The sequence below is a fragment of the Aulonocara sp. 'chitande type north' Nkhata Bay genome, linkage group LG12, assembly GCF_057382095.1.
Source record: "Aulonocara sp. 'chitande type north' Nkhata Bay isolate Kocher_YH1m ecotype deep benthic linkage group LG12, A_spYH_male_GT1.1, whole genome shotgun sequence".
In the NCBI taxonomy this organism is placed as follows: domain Eukaryota; kingdom Metazoa; phylum Chordata; class Actinopteri; order Cichliformes; family Cichlidae; genus Aulonocara; species Aulonocara sp. 'chitande type north' Nkhata Bay.
The window spans coordinates 39,628,343-39,641,004 of NC_141355.1; the positions used below are offsets into that span (position 1 = coordinate 39,628,343).

The window sequence follows — 12,662 nt, forward strand, 5'->3', positions numbered from 1 at the left end:
CACCCCCCAAGGCCCTGCATGTGTGAGGGTGTGATGGAGCAGGAGGAGGGACGTAGTTGGGGATGGAGAGGAAAGGGGACAAAGTACCCACCACCACTTGTCGGAGTTTGTAAACGGACTCAGGCGCAGACCAGGGATCCTTGCAGAAAAGACAGTGAGTTTACAAATAACAACTCACAGATTCGGAGAGAGAAAGAACAAAACAACACATGTTGCCTAACACTGGGTCAGCCGGTGAGGCACAGGTACCACCTTCTTCACTGACCCCAACAGCTACCCATATTCCCCAAATCCACTGAGGACAGGGGTCCCAGGCCCATCCTGATAGACGCCCTCCAGCTCAGCTCTAGTATCATTTTGAGGAGCCCATGTTTGAGCCTCTGACTGTTGTATAAGATCCAAGAATCATGTTTTTAAAATATATTTTGTCATTTCGTTTATTTCACAGGGTTATGAGATCACTTCAGTTATGCTAATATGTTAATTTTCCATCAGGCTGGACACTGAAGAAAACCCACTGACTTTGCTGGATGGATTTCAGGACTGTGAAAACGTCACAGCTCATGTCATTACGAAGGAGAAGGTCAGTAAACATGAGACAGAAAATGAACACACATTTAGATTTAAGAGATTAAACAGTGCTGAAAACACAGAGATTGTTTCTAATGATGAAAGTCATTAGATCTAAACTAGAACTTGATCGGGCTGATAAAGATCAGCATTTCCTTCCACTGAGTATCTGCATCTTTTCTTCTTCTAAAATGGGACAAAATGTGAATTCAACATGAACAAAGAAAAAGAGTTACTAACAGCATTAAAACAGCTCATAGTGGTAGCTGGGTTAGCTCGAGGACTTGTGCTTCATACCTGGTGAGGTTTGCATTTGGCACACTTACGTACAGATCGACACATCACATCAGAGCAGTATTAACTTAGTTATTACAACACGCACACAGCTCAGTCAGGCCTGGTTTTGAACCCGGTCTTCATTGAAGCAGAGTGTTGTACTTCTTCCTGTTTGCACTTTCTTCAGCTGTCTGAGAATTTGGGATAAGACAGAATGAATAGTTTTGCATTAAAATGTCCCACCTCACTCCTCACACACAAACATCACAGACGTTAGTGTAGCTGCTGCACGTTTATCTTCTAACCTGAGCAAATGTATGACAGTAAATGTCTTTAACATCCGGGTGAGGAAATCCCCAAAAAGCCGACTGTGTTCATGTGGACGTCGCGTTTTCAGTGGGAGAAACGTTTCGTCATCATCCCAGTCGGATGACAGGAAAACATTCCCTTTTACATCCACCCTGGAATGCTCAGTCACTATCTTCTCCTAATAGAAACACACGAGGGATGTTTGAGTTTGTGTTATTATAGTTTTGTAATTTCTAATAAATGTTTCTTTATGTTTCACTTTTCTTTATACAATTTAATTTAGCTTCAGGCAGTTTGAACATGTTTAGTTTTAGTCTATTTAATTATTAGTATAATAATCAAAGTTATGACATGACAGGGAACACTGTCACAGATAGTAAGATCTGAAACTTTATTTCACAGCAGACATTTTAAAATGGGGACTTTGAACAAGGGCTGAGAGGAGGCAGCCCACGGTCCCAAGAAGAGATCAATCAATCAGCTTCCACCCAGCAATAAAACACTAAAAATGAAACTGAAAAGGGAAAACTAAACTTGCATGAACACCAGAGCCTTCCTCAGGGTCAGGCCTAGCAGCATCCTCTGCTTCCCCTGAAGAATATTCTCAAAGGAGATGTTGTTAATGAACATGACACGAGCGTCTGGAAAAAAGCAGCTCAAGCTTGCGAGGAAATGGAGGCGATGGTGTTCTGCATTCCTATTCCCAGCCTCACGGGAAGGCAACTTGCTTCCTCTCTCACGCTGGAACACGAACAACCCTCGCTGTATATTTTTGCTGCGAGCAGCTTTAATCAGCTCCCATCAAAAAGCAAGTCCAACATGTCTGTAACTTACTCTGCCTGTTACTCCTTTTTTAATCAAGTCCTGCCATCTGGCTTTTTAGTTAGAGTCACCTGTTGTCCATCAGTCAGGGTTCCAATCACATAATTATACTGATAATTATATAGACTAAAAATAAATATTTGCCTGAAACTAAATTAAATTGTAAAAGGTAAAGTGAAATATAAAGAAATGTTAATTAGAAATTGCAAAACTATAATAACACAAACCTCAGAAAATAAAACTGAGGTTATTGTACTCGGCCCTGAAAAGCTTAGAAATATGGTATCTAAGCAGATTCTTACCCTGGATGGCATTACCTTGGCCTCCAGTAACGCTGTGAGGAACCTTGGAGTCATTTTTGACCAGAACATGTCCTTCAACGCACATATTAAACAAATATGTAAGACTGCTTTCTTCCATTTGTGCAACATCTCTAAAGTTAGAAATATCCTGTCTCAGAGTGACGCTGAAAAACTAGTTCATGCATTTATTACTTCCAGGCTGGACGACTGTAATTCATTATTATCAGGAAGTCCTAAAAACTCCCTGAAAAGCCTTCAGCTGATCCAAAATGCTGCAGCAAGAGTCCTGACAGGGACTAGAAAGAGAGAGCAGATTTCTCCTGTTTTGGCTTCCTGTTAAATCCAGAATTCAAAATCCTGCTCCTCACATACAAGGTCTTAAATAATCAGGCCCCATCTTATCTTAATGACCTTGTAGTACCATATCACCCTATTAGAGCGCTTCGCTCTCGCTCTGCAGGCCTACTTGTTGTTCCTAGAGTATTTTTCTTTTTGCTAAAGCACATAGTTAGGGCTGGATCAGGTGACCCTGAATCATGGGCTCATATGATTGTTGGGTTTTTCTCTGTATGTATTATTGTACGATCTACTGTACAACATAAAGCACCCTGAGGCGACTCTTTGGCGAAATATAAATAACATTGAATTGAAAAATTGAAAATTGAATTATATTATTATGTGTAAGGCATATAAGAAACACTATGTGTGTGTGTGTGTGTGTGTGTGTGTGTGTGTGTGTGTGTGTGTGTGTGTGTGTGTGTGTGTGTGTGACAGCTGCAGAGAGGAAGGACCTGCAGAAACGCTCCTTCATGCATCCAGGATCTAGTTCTTAGTTTAGTTTACATTAACTATAACTACCCTGGTGTGTGTGTGTTGTGTACATTTTCTTACAAACGGGGGTCACTTATGTTACCTGATGGTGGTCTTCACTGATGAGACCATAACAGCTGATCAGGGCCAACTGAGCGTCAGGCTCAAACTGCAGGTTTACTTCAGCAGAACAGATTCTTCACATTATATCCACAGAGCCAAAAAATGCTCAGAAATTTCACCTTATAGAAATTAACTGAGACCAAAACAGTTATCCTGGAGCTCTCTCTCATTTCACTCTTTGCTTCATTTTTCAGGACTTTAACACCTTCTTGGTACATATCGAGAAACAGAAGGTACAAGACTGGCTGCTGGGTGCTTCAGAGATCTCACACAGCTACAACCAAAAGCTTCTGATCATGACCGACACAGAGAAATCCACCAGTGACAGAGTCCAGCAGGAATACAGCAAGGATCCTCATTACTCCGTGAAAGTCACCAAGGACTGCCTGTTCAACGACTCCTGTGTACCAGCAGCAGACAGATACACTGTGGTCAAAATATTTGGAAGTGTTTCAGAAGATGGACAAACTGTGTCTGGACTTGATGGATCTTCACTTGCAAAGCTGATGTTGAAACCATCTCTGGAAGCAGCTCCAGTTTTCTCTCTCGATGGAAACACAACCACACAGTTCCACCAGAACTTCATTCGGGTTTTTATGCTCCGCGGCCTCCAAACAGTCTTAGAAACCAACCAGAACAATCAGCAGATTTACCAGGTGATGGATCGACCTGACTCAGTTTCCAGCTACAAAATCCCACAAAGACCAGCTGATCACACCACACAGTATGACCACCAGCAGATCGTAATGATGGAAAATGACCCTGTGGTCAGAAGAGCTGCTGAATATTTGTATGAGAAACATCCAGCAGTTAGTTCTGTCTATGTTCTTGATGAAAACCAAAGACCCAAACTGATCCACGGTGAACCAGTGTCTCTGTCAGAGGACAGCAGACTGGTGCTGGTAGGTCATGGTAAAAGAGACAACGCAGGAGAAATGAGACTGTCTGGATACAGTTCAGGAGAGGTGGCACAAATCATCCAAAGGACAAACAGAGGCAGCGATAAAATCAAAACAACGAGTGTGGTGGCCTGTGAGGTCGGATCAGACCAACGATTCATGGAAACTCTGCTGAGGGACCTCCATGAAAATAACATCAAGACAGAGCTTCATGTGAGGGACGCTCTCGTCCAAGTCACACACACAGGAAGGAAAATCACTCAGGAAATCTCTCCAGAGGGGCTGCAATGGAGACATAAAGACAACAGCAAGAAAGTGGTGGCAATACTTGATCGCAACGAAGATTTAATAATGAGAAACGAGCCTGGAAGTAAAGGAGAGGCTGTTTTTACCAATGAAAGAAACTTTCTGGGTGGAGGAGAAAACTGGGGAAACAAAAAACCAGCAAAAAATTTTATAAGAGAAGACAGCTGGCCAGATGAACCAAAGAGGTTTGTTAACCCAGAGGTTTTTAAGAAGATTGACCAAAATAACGTTAAGATGAAATCTGCCATTGATGACCTCGAGGCTCTGTCTTGGGGAATCTTTCACTCAGATCAACCAGCACCAGAGAAAATCAGTGTCAACAATCCAGGAGAAATAAGAGATTATGAAATAGGGAAAAGAGAAAAAAAGATTATAAATGGGAAACCTGAAACAACTATTACTTGGATAGATAATGAAGGTGAAAAAAGACAAGTCCTTAATGAATGTTATGAGATTAAATCAGGAGAAGATGTTAAAAATATAATACGTCATTATGCAAAGAATGGAGAAGAAAAGACTACATACCTGAAGATCAATGACTGGATATATGAAGTTGACCCTAAGAGTCTGTACGTGTATCCAGTTGGAAAAAAGCTTGACAACAATCAAATATTAAACAATAATGTAATTGATGATATTAAGAAATGTATTAATGAACAGGCGGGGAACGAAAGATACCCAGACATGCGAGACAAGATTTTTAGAAATGTAGAGAATGAGGAAGAAAAAAACCAACAAAAACAAAGATATGCTGAATATGTAGAAAATACTTTTCTTGGAGAGCACCCAGATGTTTTTAAAGGACATCTGACAGGTCACGAAAGACTGTCCATGGAGGCCTGGTTCACCACGTATTTCACTGCAACAGTTATATCTGAATCTGCGAGAAATTTCCGAACATTCCCTCTGACTCTTATGGCCCTGGATCTGGTTCGAAACAATAACGATAATACCCGAAAGAAAGGTCGGAATTTTTTCTTTGACAATCATCCAATGACAAGAGGAGGCAGTTGGATTGACCCGAGCAGACGAGGATTCGCAGGCTCAGCAACACATGAAGATTCCAGCAAATTAACAAATCATCAAGAAGAATTCCGAAAAACCGAGAAGCAGCTCATGGGTGACCTTGTTAAACTTGTAGAACGAGAGGGTAACTTCTTTACAGAATGGAAGAAAACCGTTGGTAATGGTGAAAGTGATGTGGTGAAACGCATGACTGAACTTTCAAACACCTACAAAACAATGACGGATAATTCAGACTTTCAAAAAAAATACAATGATTTCAAAACAGACACCAAGATTACACAACCTGAAGATCACAGAAAACCTTCCACATCTGGAACACTGGGAGGATACGATGATGGCTACGTCACAATGCGAGACCTGAATTCAGCCTCAGAATTTGAAAATACCTTCAAACATGAATCTTATTTCTCGAGAGCATCTGCATCGTTGGCTGAAGAGGTCCATGCTGCACTACAGCACAAATATGGTGAAACTCTGGCAGGAATGCACCTTCAGGAGGGAACAGCCCGAATAGAAAACGGACAGTTTGTATGTGAGCTCGTGTCAGAGAGACCTGGTGCTGAGCCCGAGGAGTTCAGGGCTGATTTATCACCACAGAGTCAACATTACAGTGAAAAGATGTGGAAGAACATTGAGACATCAGTGCATGAGATGGAGCAGCACAGTTCAGCATCCTCCCATCAGGTCAACAAGTATATAGAGAGGACTGGAACTGCTGTTGGAGCTCTGGGTCTCATGCTGGGACTGAAAGGAGCTGATCGTGCCTTTAAAGAGGGAAACATCAAAGATGGTGTGGTGGGGTCTTTGCAGACGGCTCATGGAGTGACGGCTATGACAACATCTGCTATTGCAAGCAAAGCTCTGACCTCAGAGTCAAGAATCGCAAAAGCAATCATGAGGAGTCCTGCAATGAAGCGTTTTATGACAGTTATACCAATAGTGGGAATTGGATTTGGGATCTACAATATAGAACAAGATTTGGAGAGAGGAGATGCTCTGGGATACATTGATGCTGCGTTAGATATTGGAATAGTTGAGTTAGATGTTCTTGAGGTTGCTCAGCCTGAACTGGCACCTTTCATCGCACCTATAAATCTGGCTCTATCAGTAGTGCGGATGGCCATTGATGATGTTTATATGGGCATCCAGAATGAACTGAACAGCCTCCCAGCGGACGCTGGAGTTTTGGACAAAATAGCTGCTGTTTTTGTTGGCTTGGGAAAAGGGATCATGCACTTTGCTATACATGTGGCTAGTGTGTTTTATGACTGGCGTTATGATGAAATTGAGGAGGGACGAAGACTTGTTGCACAGATCTCAGATTATCACCAATATTATAAAGTCACAAAGCAACAGGATGGAACGACAGCCATTGATTTTACTGCTGGCGCCTCCTCCTGGAATGGAGGAGGTATTAACTTCTGCCTCGCTGATGAGGGTCAGTCTGAGCTCTGCATGGACTATTTTGTTTCTCATGATGAGAGTCCAAGAAGACAATGCTGGAACATTAGCACAGATGGAAGCAAAGATATAATTCTTGGTCTGGGAGAGTCACATGGATTAGAGCACAAAACACTAAAGAAAAAAGTACTTATATTTATACCAGCTGGATCTGTGACAGTGGTTTCAGGTAATAAAACTCTTTCCTATTCGAGGTACGGGACATACAGGGGAAACAGAGACTCTAATCGATTTTTTGCAGTTCAGAAATCACAGGACGAACATATGATTGAAGTCATGTTGAGCTACTATTACAGACTTCATGGGGAACCAGGGGATGACACATTCTTCCTCGGTCCACAGAGAAGTCATGTTGAAGGCTCAGGAGGAAGGGACACCTACATCATTCCTGAGAATGGAGGGGAAACGGTCATTAACAACTACGATCCCTCCAGAGCACAAGACACTCTGCATTTCAGTGTCGCCTACAGCCACATTTCTGTGTCTAAGTCAGGAAACGATGTTGTGCTGATGTATGAGGGCAGTCATACTGTAGGAATACAAAACTGGTTTTTAGGAGAAGATTATCGTCACATGGACATGATGTCAGGAGACGGAGTCTTATTTGAGATTTCCTCCACGGTGGTTTCTTCAGTTCAGCTGGTGGCCAGAAGAATTAACAAGATGTTCGAGGCACGCGGTGCAGTTGTTGATGCATCACAGCCACTTTTACACACAGTTACAAACATCTTTGGGTCTCAGTATGGTGATGAACTCATTGGAAATGGAGAAAGGAACCTGATAGATGGGGGAGGAGGGCGAGATCTTCTGATTGGTGCTGAAGGAGAAGACATTTACATGGTGAAAGGCAGAAACTTTTCCTCTGTGCTCATTGAAAATTACTCCAGAGACGAGAAAATTGACCTGGCCATCATAGAAGCAAATCTTCATACGTTTGGAGTCAGGGTAGAAGGTGATGATGTTCATCTGGAGGCTCACCATGACAGCACAGCGTTTCATGTTACTGTAGTGAACTGGTTCAGGTCATCAGCACACAGACACTTGCTGTTCATCACAAAGGATCTGATCACCTTCACAATGTCAGATAACAAAGCTGACTGCCTGCAGAGGAACATCTTCACCACATGTATAAAGAGCCTCAGCATTGACTACAGCAGCTCCCCGTCTCCTCTGAGGGTGGACCTTGAGAAGGATGAGGCTTTGGACAGCGTGACAGAGGTCCGCGGGTCAAACTATAACGATGTCATCAAAGGAAACAAAGAACACAACGTTCTTGTCCCTGGATTAGGAGATGATTTCATTGAGGGGAGAGGAGGAGAGGACTGGTACATTATCACAGCAGGACAAGGAGTGAAAACCATCAACAATCTATCACCAGATCTAACCTTGGACCTGCTCTTCCTTAAAGAACAATATCAGGATATAACATGTAGATGTGAAGGTCAGAGCATCATCGTTCAGGTACACGGCAGAAGAACTGTTATTTTACAGAACTGGTTTAAATCAAAGAAATATCAGCACCTGCAGATCAAGACCAGTGATGGAGTAACAGCTGAACTGAAGCCCAGCATCAGCAGCTGTGGATGGGATTTAATGCTGCCTTTAACCATCGACTACAGAAACCTGAGTCCTGAACTACTTCCAGTAAACTATGACAATCTATGCATGTATTTTTATAAAAAGATAGTTTACTCAGATCAAAAAGCAAGGATTTATTTTGATAGAGGCAACTGCATGCACTGGGGGAAAGTGATCATTATGAATGATGTTGAATCAGTGAAAGAAATGTACGGCTCCTCAGGATTTGACATCATGGTTGGAAACAGCAATGAGAATTTACTGGATCCACACACCGGGGGGGCACTGATGATAGGAGGGGAAGGCAAAGACACTTACATAATCAAACATAGGGATGAAAACATGGTAATCATTGATAACTTTGCAGAAGATCAGAAAACTGACACTGTGCTGGTAGATATGGATTTCCTTGATGGAAGTCGAGTCATACTGTACTCAACAGTTTTAATGGAACCAACAAGACATGATGTTCATGTTAGAATCATGAAAAATGAGGAAAGATTAGAATTCATTCTCCGTAATTATGCTAAAGGTGAAAAACATCAGCATCTAGAATTTCAGAGCTCTGATGGCGTCCATTTCAAACTCAAGTCTCTAAACTCATCTGAAGACGACTCTTTCTATCAGGTAGAAGCTTTCAAAGTGACTCACACAGTCTCAGGTGGACTGTCGTTTGGACCTCAGCGCTCAGAGAAATCTGTCAGAGGTTCACACAGTGCAAGGCTGCCCCTCCCAGTCGAATGTTATAATAGGCAACAACCGAGACAACGCTCTGATTGGTGGGTGGAAGGACGACGCCTTGGATGGAGGTGATGGAGATGACACGCTGGTAGGAGGAAATGGAGCTGACATCCTGATTGGTGGGAGAGGAGACGACACTCTTTATGGTGAAGATGGGAATGACACACTGATGGGAAACTCTGGCCGGGACGTCTTCCTTCCTGGACCAGGAGCTGATCTGGTGGACGGAGGTCCAGGCAGAGACTCGGTTCTCTATCGGGGTGATCATGAGAAGGGTGAAGGGGTTTATGTTAACCTGCTGACGGGCCAAGGCCACCATGCTGACGCTGAGGGCGACGTGTTGAAGGATGTGGAAACTGTGATCGGCACCATCTATTCGGACATCTTAGTGTCTGGTTATGAAAGTTCTCTTCTCAAAGGCTCAGATGGTAACGACATCTTGGTGTCCACCGGTGGAGATTATCTGGTTGGAGGTGATGGAAATGACATTTACATGTTCACTTTCAGCAACGGCTCAGTCACCATAGACAACTGTGCAACAGACAACGCCACAGATGTTTTGTACCTGAGCTCAAACTCAAGTCCAGAGTTTGATTGCCAACTATTATCTGACCGAGTCCTGCTGACCTTCTTTGGATTCGATCAATCAACTGTAAAAATTGCACTGCGAGGCTGGATTAGTGATGATGATGAATGTGGCCATTTGGTGCTGGTGTTCAGGGAGGTGGAGGCGTCGGTGGACATGCTGCTGCAAGAGTGCCAGTATAGAAAGAAGGAATCACTTTGGTCATCGATCATAACCTGGGCTATCTGCATCACTCTTCTTGTCTTCCACTTGGCTTTTGCTTTACAAGGGTCTCGAAAATTAATCAGAAAAGCACAAAAACCAAAAAGACAAAAAGAAGATGAAACTAATGTTGAAGCAGAGTCAGCACCAACAGTAATGTAGACCGCTGCTGCTGCAGGTCACACATTCTTTAAACATGTGATTTCACAAATAATTTCTTTTTATACTTATAATTATACTCACTTTGCTAGTTACTCTAAATGTTGAGCTAATCATGAGTATTCTTGCTTTCTAAAGTCTAAATCTGTCACGTTTATTAATCAACTGCAAACTAAAGGAAAGTTCCTGTAATCATAGATCCTGAATGTGTCTGGTTCAGTTACCCAGAGTAACCGAGGAGTCGTTCAGCTTCAAACATCTTTAAATTACACAAAGTCGACAAACTGTGGACAAACGTGCCAAATACCAAAGAAAAGAACTGCACTTGGTGTCGTTGGGATTTACCACCGTGGATCATTAGACACTGTGTGAATTTCACAGCTTGAACAAGCTAGTCGAGTTCTTACCAAACATGTACCTGACATAACACTGATTGTCTTTTATTGCTTTTATTTACTGTAACGGCTGCAAATTTCTGAGCTTATTCAGAGGTGGAGAGTGTGAGCTGTTTTGTAATGTGGACTCATCTCCCCACACCACTAAAATTGATTTTTCATGCTATATATTTTGTAATAGTTGAACAATAAACATTTACTGTCACTGATTTGGCCGCAGTTGTATTATGTATTATTTTAATATTAATGTCAAGTGAATGGGATTTTTTTCTTAGTCCATTGTGAAATGTAGAAAATCACATAGTAATTTAATTCAATTCAGCTTTATTTAGACAGAACCAAATCACAACAACAGTCCCCTCAAGGTGCTTTATACTGTAAAGTAGACCCTACAATGATACAATCATATGACGTCCAATGAGCAAGCACATCCAAGATGACAGAGTCCCCGGGTGGAGCGCCCTCAACCATCCTACCCACGGACTCCAAGACTCTGACTGTTGCTCGGTGCAGAAGCACAGGCAACAGTCAGGACCCGTTCCCTAACCAGAAGGCGCAGGGAACACACTCTCTCGTACAAGCAGCAAGCTGAGGGGACACTCAGCCCAGCACACTGCCTCTCACCCGGGCCACTCCAGCCTGAGACAGTCCTGGCCGCTGCAGCACACGTTAACCCAGTAAACCTATCCCAGGCAGGGGGAACTGTTCCCTGATGTTCATCAGCAGCTGTTCTCACAGGACAACATCTGCAACATGATTTATAAAATATTGTCCTGGACATGTAAAGTATTTAAAAAGTAATTAAACAACCCCAGCCTGAAACAAACACAACAATAACACTGAGGGGGGATATTTGTCCTCAGAGGAATTATGTTTACTTGCAGCACTTTTACGTCCACTGAGGTGTTTTCATTGTGTTTTATTGCTTAAAGGAATGGCTGGCTAATAATAAATGTTTATGTAGCTGTAAATGTGATAATATTTTACAATTCTTCAGCCATAAAGGAGTGTAGAAAGTGAATGACTGATAACATGTGAAGTGGCTGGCAGAGTGCAGACAGCTGCACATTTACAGTTTTTCTGCATCACTTTAACAATGTTTAACTTCATTAAATTTTAAGTTTTAAGTTTTAAGTTCATTCGAACCTCTAAGAGGTCTGTGGGTCTCTTGTAATAGGACAACATCTGCCTGTAGTTTTTTGAGTTGGTTAAATATTTTTAACCTCTTTTCTCTGGAGCCAGCTCCATTTATATTCCATGTAATGAACCTCAGTGTACCCATAGATGTTTGTGTATAACTAGGGATGTATGCTGTGTGCGTCGCTTAGACAGGTGGAGAGAATACGTCACTTGTTCATAAATAAAGAGAAGGAGAGAGAGAAAAAATGTGTGGCGAGATGCTCCCTGAGTCTGACTTTGTGTATGCATAGTTACTAATATGAGTAGGCTTGGCTTAAGTGTGTGTATCCTAAACGACTGTGTGCGCTGTCGGACTGAAGTAAATGTGCTGCCGTTGAGCACATGGTGCGTATGTGTCGAAATAAAGGATGTTTGTGGATGAGTGTCGAAGCAGGTGATCGAGGCAGTGAAAGGAATAAAGAAAGAAACCAAGGACAGGGGTGAGCAGCATAAAACCAAGAGGGGGAAAAGAGAGGAGGAAAAACAAGAAGAAAAAAAAAACGAGAAGAAAAAAAAACAAACAAAACGTAAACATTCCAATTAAATCACTGACGGAGAGTGACGGTGTTAATTCTGCTATGAAATCACACTTTAAGATGCGATTTGATACCGGTAAGTTAAACAGATGTTAATGCAAGTTAGTGTGAGTGGATAGGGAAATGGTGCAGCTGATTCTTATCTGGTGTGAGGTTAATACAGCCACGGAGTGATGTCGGGGTCGCGGTGGAGCTGTCCGTCCACGTACAGCCGGTCCACAGCGATGACAGCGCGGGAGCCCTTCTGGATGAACCCGCGTCGGATTGGGAAGAGGACCCTGCGTCGTTCCAAGATCTCTTTGGGGAACTGGTCGTTCACGCTGAAGTCCGTTCCTTTTAATTCCCTGCCGCGGCTTTTCACATGTTGCTTTTGTTTGAAGTGG

The 12,662-nt window shown here is 42.6% G+C and overlaps 1 pseudogene across 1 annotated transcript in view; it reads left to right on the forward strand.

The window, feature by feature from the left end:
* Positions 1-10,701, forward strand: part of LOC147318116 (uncharacterized) — a 32,261-nt pseudogene extending 21,560 nt beyond the window's left edge. The window contains exons 5-6 of the transcript XR_015124293.1: positions 496-583; positions 3,407-10,701. The product of XR_015124293.1 is annotated as an uncharacterized LOC147318116 (transcript). The remainder of the gene's footprint in view (positions 1-495; positions 584-3,406) is intronic.
* The last annotated feature ends 1,961 nt before the right edge of the window (positions 10,702-12,662 follow it).